The sequence below is a fragment of the Babylonia areolata genome, chromosome 1 (genome assembly GCF_041734735.1).
Source record: "Babylonia areolata isolate BAREFJ2019XMU chromosome 1, ASM4173473v1, whole genome shotgun sequence".
NCBI lineage: Eukaryota > Metazoa > Mollusca > Gastropoda > Neogastropoda > Buccinidae > Babylonia > Babylonia areolata.
In genome coordinates, this window is record NC_134876.1 from 26,601,252 (window position 1) to 26,608,751 (window position 7,500).

Below are 7,500 nucleotides of genomic sequence, written 5' to 3' on the forward strand. Positions count from 1 at the left end.
AGCGATATGATTTGATTCATGTACTGATGTGTGAACGTGTATTCTGTGGCCTGACTTCATGCAACATGACTTGACACTGTATGCAGTGTACGTGTATGCTTAGGCCTAACTACAAGCAACATGACTCGACACTGTACGAAGTGTAGGTGTATACATGCACGATGTGGCCACTCTGAACAGCCCATGAGGAAGCTGACCACGCATTTGTGACTTTTCCGGGCGTCACTGACAGCAGTAAGTACTGCACTGTTCACTGTGGCGAAACCTCTTCAGGGACAGCCCATCTGCTGATGATGTCTCACTGATGATGACTAACGGCTGGAACAAGCCCACTGACTGAGGGCTTGGGGTGAGGGTGAAAGGTCATGGGGGTTATCTGTGCGAGGACTGTCGACATCCAGGACAGAATGACACAGCTTCCGACCCTGTCTGCGGGTCTCTAACTTCACAACTCAGCTTTGTATTCTTCTCTTTTTAACAGACTGCAGGATACCACCACAACTCCTTATATATATTTGACTGCCTCTCTCTCCCCCTACACACACACACACACACACACACACACACACACAAACACTGAGAGAGAGAGAACTCGAACATTTAGAGAGAGAGAGAGAGGGGGGGGGGATAATTTAAAATATACTGTATACATTATACACACAACGTGTATACACACAACTTGCAAGGTTTTATATATAATACTCTTCGTATTTTTTAATAAGTTCAGCTTGTCTTTGTACATCAATTTTGTTCAGTGTTGTAAACCTTTTGTCCTTGTACACATACAGTATACATTTCCTTCTGTGTTTTAAACCTTTTGTCCTTGTATACATACAGATTACATTTCCTTCAGTGTTTTAAACCTTTTGTCCTTGTATACATACAGATTACATTTCCTTCTGTGTTTTAAACCTTTTGTCCTTGTATATGTATCCTTTTCGTTCAGTGTTTTAAACACACACACACACACACACACACACACACACACACACACACACACACACACACACACACACACACACACACGACAGAAAAAAGAGGAACTAGCAGAGGGGAATGGGAGTGGGAGAGAGACAGAGACACACACACACACACACACACACACACACACACACACAGAGGGAGAGAGAGAGGCAGACAAATAGAAAGACAAAGACAGGCAGTGACAGAGAGATGCATACAGACAAACACACAGACACACGCAGAGCATACTGAGAAGCAGAGGTAGACACAGACAAGCACAAAGGGACAGCCAAGTTGTTCCGACATATCAGGCATCCGTTAACTGCACACATCAGTCCAACTCAAGGCGAATCGCATGCACCTTCTTCTCCCTCCCCACACTGACCAACCAACTCACAAGCTGTCCCATTTCAATCGAACCCTTTCTGCGCCAGCACTTGTGCAAATAACCAACCATTTGAAAAATAAAAATAACAGGGATGGGATTGCGTTACTAGTTGCAGAGCTTTCATCTGGCGATGGTGGCATTGTGCAAGAACTGGCTGAATGGATCCAGATTAAAACCATGGACACACACCCTCAGGCCAGGGAGTTTGCCCAGGAAATTACATAGCTACTCACAGATAATGCAGCCCCATCAACTGAAGTATGGTATGAACGCACGCAAGTGCGCGCGCGCGTGCACACACACACACACACACACACACACACACACACACACACACACACACACACACACACACACACACACACACATTTGCGTATCCGTATTGATTTTCCCTCACAGACACACACATCTTACACGTTTGTGCGCGCGTAATTTTGCTTAAATGTTCATGCGTCCATCTATTAATTCAATATTCTTTCTCCTCCCCCCCTCTCTCTCAATATATATAAATACAAAGACACACACACACACACACACACACACACACACACACACGCACGCACGCACGCACGCACGCACACACACACACATCTATATTTATATATATATGATATATCTATCTGTCTATCTATCATTATATAATTATATGTATATATAGAGAGAGAATGAGAGGGAGATATATATATATATAATATATATATATTATATGTAGGGTAATGTGGCTGTCACCAAGGCAAGACAAACCACGGAATTTAGGGTAATATGGCTGTTACCATGACACAATCACAGAATGAAGGATAATCTGGCTGTTACCATGACACAATCACAGAATGTAGGGTAATGTGGCTGTTACCATGACACAATCACAGAATGTAGGGTAATGTGGCTGTTAGTGTTACCATGACACAATCACAGAATGTAGGGTAATGTGGCTGTTACCATGACACAATCACAGAATGTAGGGTAATATGGCTGTTACCATGACACAATCACAGAATGTAGGGTAATGTGGCTGTTAGTGTTACCATGACACAATCACAGAATGTAGGGTAATGTGGCTGTCAGTGTTACCATGACATTCACAGAATGTAGGGTAATGTGGCTGTTACCATGACATTTTCAGTCACATAATGTAGGGTAATGTGGCTGTCACCAGGGGCCCAATTCAAGAGGTCAGTTTAACCTGAATTCAATGTACAGCGGTTTTCTCATTGGTGGATTTTAGAAGTTGTGACAACTTTATAAGGCTACTGAGAATGTGAGCCACTGTCTGTTTCAATCACACGCTTCGCTTCCATGTGATTCCAGGCACGGCAGCACCTGGGAAGACCATGTTGTAAAGGATCGTCCAAAGGCAGCCATTGCCCAGAGGGCAGAGTTAAATCTCTATAGGGTTCCTGTTCCCAGGCCATCTCTCTTCAACCATCCGTGCCCCCAGCAACAAGGTCTAGGTCAAGACGACACCGTCTTGCTCCTCTGTCCCAGATCCCCAGCCCGCAGCCTTGGCCGGACGACCTCACAGAACATCATGTCACACTGGTTGTCCACTGACGGAATACCTAGATCTGTGTTGAGCTGAGTTGAGTTTTGTCGTATCGGGTTGGGTTTGCGCTGCGCTGCGCTGCGCTGCGTTGTATCGTGTTAGCTAAAATTCGCGTCCCACCGTTTTACACGCTCCACGCGGCTGTCCGAGTGAGAGATCACCTGCCCATTTATGAAGTTTACAGTCCAGCCGACCGCAGAGCATATCTTATTGAAGTCTAAGCTCTCTGACGTGCAAAACACTGTTCGGTTGGAATATAAAAACACATATATTTATCATAAAGCACGTGTATGTCAACAACGTTTCTTTGAAACATAGTCAAGGTTGTATCATACCCGTAGTAAAGTCTGAAATAGAACAGTGATCTATCCAGGTTTTCGGGCAAGGCGCGCAGATGGGCAGGCACTGCCACAACGGGACAGTACACACCACGTTCCACCCACATGATACAAGCTCTGAGACCTGAACCAAAGAAACCACTACCGGATGCCTTTAGTTAAAATAACAAAGAAGAGACAAAACGAAGACTGGCACATCCCAATACAGGCACAACACACTGAATCACCGCCACTGGCAGCAGCCTATAAGAACTGCTATTGCAATTTTATCGTCAGCAACATGGGGGCACTTTTAACTTAGTCATCGACCCATTCAGACAGCCTCTTGTCAACGCAATGCATCATACCTGTCCAGGCAGATCTTCACACCGGAGGCAATGTCAATGGGTCGTGCGAGCAATTATCTTTGTTCTACATTCCTGACTCACACACGTTCGTTACAATAAAGTGGTACGTCCGCTTTTAATTTAACACTACATTGGCTGTTTCAGAAGCCATGTGAAATGAGCGTCATGTACAGTTTCAATCAGGTAATGTGATCTGCTGATCACTTGCTATCGTTGTTGAACGTAAGGTAATTGTATTCATTATCCATGAAGTCTTCAGTTTGGTGCCAAAATGATATGGCAGTGTGTTGTTTTTTATCGATAAAACTGAACTGTAGCCAAACACTTACTCGTGTTGGGTCCAGGTATACATACAAGTTAACTGTTCATAAAAACACGACTCGGTCTCTATCCAGGAACTCTTTCCACAAGTCGAAATCATCCTCTCTTTCTTTTGCAATACGCGCCCATTATATATCTATTGCGGTTGAATGAGTTTATATAAAAACTATTTGCACATCAAAAGTAATATTTATAAACATTTTATTCTAAACTTCTCTTCGTCATGCCAAAGCAAAATCTCCATTCAAATCTGGCCTCAATATATATATCTTGTGGTGTGTATGTGTGTGTGTGTGTGTGTGTGTGTGTGTGTGTGTGTGTGTGTGTGTGTGTGAACATGACAAAGGTCTGACAAAAAAAACTAGGCTAAAGAAAAGCTTATGATGAACGTGACACAAGCTGAACTGAAAGAAAAAAACAAAAAACAAAATCAGCTGAATAAAAAACATAAACTGATAAAGATCGAACTCCGTGATATCAAATCTTTTTTTCTCTTTTTTTCTTTTTTTTTTAAAGGGCAAAAAACATTACTTCAAACTATTTACTCAGCTACAGGCGACAAGGCCGAAGACAGAAAAGTAAGAAAGAACATCAAAGACAAGAATACACACACACACACACACACACACACACACACACACACACATATATATCTTTCTTGCTTCATATCTTTGTTTTAGGATTTGATTTACACACACAGTGTGTTATATGTGTATATATATATATATATATATATGTGTGTGTGTGTGTGTGTGTGTGTGTGTGTGTGTGTGTGTGTGTGTAAAACAAATCCTAAAAGTAAAACAAAGATATGAAGCAAGAAAGAATACACTTTAAACAAACATCCCAAAACAACGATCGGTGGAGAAAGAGAACCAGGGGGAATCCCAGAATGAGAACACACTTGCTAGAATTAGTAGAAGTTGGCTAATGCTGGAAGTAGGCTGACAGGAGAACATACTGGAAGTAGGATAACAGGAGAACATACTGAAAAAAGAATGACAGGAGAACATACTGGAAGTAGGATGACAGAAGAAGATACTGGAAGTAGGATGACAGAAGAACATACTGGAAGTAGGATGACAGAACACACTGAGAGGAAGAAGGATGACAGATCACACTGTGAGGAAGTATGCTGACAGAACACACTGATAGGGAGTAGGCTGACAGAATAGAACACACTGAGAGGAAGTAGGCTGACAGAACACACTGAGGAAGTAGGCTGACAGAACACACTGAGGAAGTAGGCTGACAGAACACACCTAGAGGAAGTAGGCTGACAGAACACACTGAGGAAGGAGGCTGACAGGACACACTTAGAGGAAGTAGGCTGACAGGACACACTTAGAGGAAGTAGGCTGACAGAGCACACTGAGAGGGAGAACACACTGAAAGAAAGTAGGCTGACAGAACACACTGATAGGGAGTAGGCTGACAGAACACACTGAGAGGAAGTAGGCTGACAGAACACACTGAGAGGGAGTAGGCTGACAGAACACACTGTGAGGAAGTAGGCTGACAGAACACACTGAGGAAGTAGGCTGACAGAACACACCTAGAGGAAGTAGGCTGACAGAACACACTGAGGAAGGAGGCTGACAGGACACACTTAGAGGAAGTAGGCTGACAGGACACACTTAGAGAAAGTAGGGTGACAGAGCACACTGAGAGGGAGAACACACTGACTGGAAGTAGGCTGACAGGAGAACACACTGAGAGGAAGTAGGCTGACAGAACACACCGACTGGAAGTAGGTTGACAGAACACACTGAGAGGGAGTAGGCTGACAGGACATACTGAGAGGAAGAAGGCTGACAGAACACACTGAATGGAAGAAGGCTGACAGAACACACTGACTGGAAGTAGTCTGACAGAATATACTGACTGGAAGTAGGCTGACAGAACACACTGAGAGGGAGTAGGCTGACAGAATATACTGAGATGAAGTAGGCTAACAGAACACATAAGAGGGAGTAGGCTGACATAACACACTGAAAGGGAGAACACACTGAGAGGGAGTAGGCTGACAGGACACACTGAGAGGAAGTAGGCTGACAGGACACACTGAGAGGAAGTAGGCTGACAGAACACACTGAGAGGGAGTAGGCTGACAGGACACACTGAGAGGAAGTAGGCTGACAGAACACACTGACTGGAAGTAGGTTGACAGAACACACTGAGAGGGAGTAGGCTGACAGGACATACTGAGAGGAAGAAGGCTGACAGAATATACTGAGATGAAGTAGGCTAACAGAACACACTAAGAGAGAGTAGGCTGACATAACACACTGAAAGGGAGAACACACTGAGAGGGAGTAGGCTGACAGGACACACTGAGAGGAAGTAGGCTGACAGAACACACTGAGAGGAAGTAGGCTGACAGAACACACTGAGGAAGTAGGCTGACAGAACACACCTAGAGGAAGTAGGCTGACAGAACACACTGAGGAAGGAGGCTGACAGGACACACTTAGAGGAAGTAGGCTGACAGGACACACTTAGAGAAAGTAGGGTGACAGAGCACACTGAGAGGGAGAACACACTGAAAGAAAGTAGGCTGACAGGAGAACACATTGAGAGGAAGTAGGCTGACAGAACACACTGACTGGAAGTAGGTTGACAGAACACACTGAGAGGGAGTAGGCTGACAGGACATACTGAGAGGAAGAAAGCTGACAGAACACACTGACTGGAAGAAGGCTGACAGAACACACTGACTGGAAGTAGGCTGACAGAACACACTGACTGGAAGTAGGCTGACAGAACACACTGACTGGAAGTAGGCTGACAGAACACACTGAGAGGGAGTAGGCTGACAGAATATACTGAGATGAAGTAGGCTAACAGAACACACTAAGAGGGAGTAGGCTGACATAACACACTGAAAGGGAGAACACACTGAGAGGGAGTAGGCTGACAGGACACACTGAGAGGAAGTAGGCTGACAGGACACACTGAGAGGGAGTAGGCTGACACAACACACTGACTGGGAGTAGGCTGACAGAACACACTGACTGGGAGTAGGCTGACAGAACACACTGACTGGGAGTAGGCTGACAGAACACACTGAGAGGGAGTAGGCTGACAGTAGAAACTGAGAGGGAGTAGGCTGACACAACACACTGAGAGGAAGTTGGCTGACACAACACACTGACTGGGAGTAGGCTGACAGAACACACTGAGAGGGAGTAGGCTGACAGTAGAAACTGAGAGGGAGTAGGCTGACAGAACACACTGAGAGGGAGTAGGCTGACAGTAGAAACTGAGAGGGAGTAGGCTGACAGTAGAACACACTGAGAGAGTTGTCTGACAGAACACACTGAGAGGGAGAACACACTGAGAGGGAGAACACACTGAGAGGGAGCAGGCTGACAGGACACGCTGAGAGGAAGCAAGCTGACAGGAGAACACACTGAGAGGAAGTAGGCTGACAGGAGAACACACTGAAAGGAAGTAAGCTGACAGAACACACTGAGAGGAAGAAAGCTGAGAACACACTTCGAGGAAGTAGGTTGACAGAACACACTGACTGGAAGTAGGCTGACAGGAGAACACATTGACTGGAAGTTGGCTGACATGAGAATAGATTTACTGGAAATA

General features: G+C 44.9%; 1 protein-coding gene across 1 annotated transcript in view; it reads right to left on the minus strand.

Moving 5' to 3' along the window:
* The window catches only part of LOC143281298 (uncharacterized), a 38,357-nt gene that overhangs the window by 29,789 nt on the left and 1,068 nt on the right, over positions 1–7,500 (minus strand). The gene's annotated exons all lie outside the window — the stretch shown is intronic.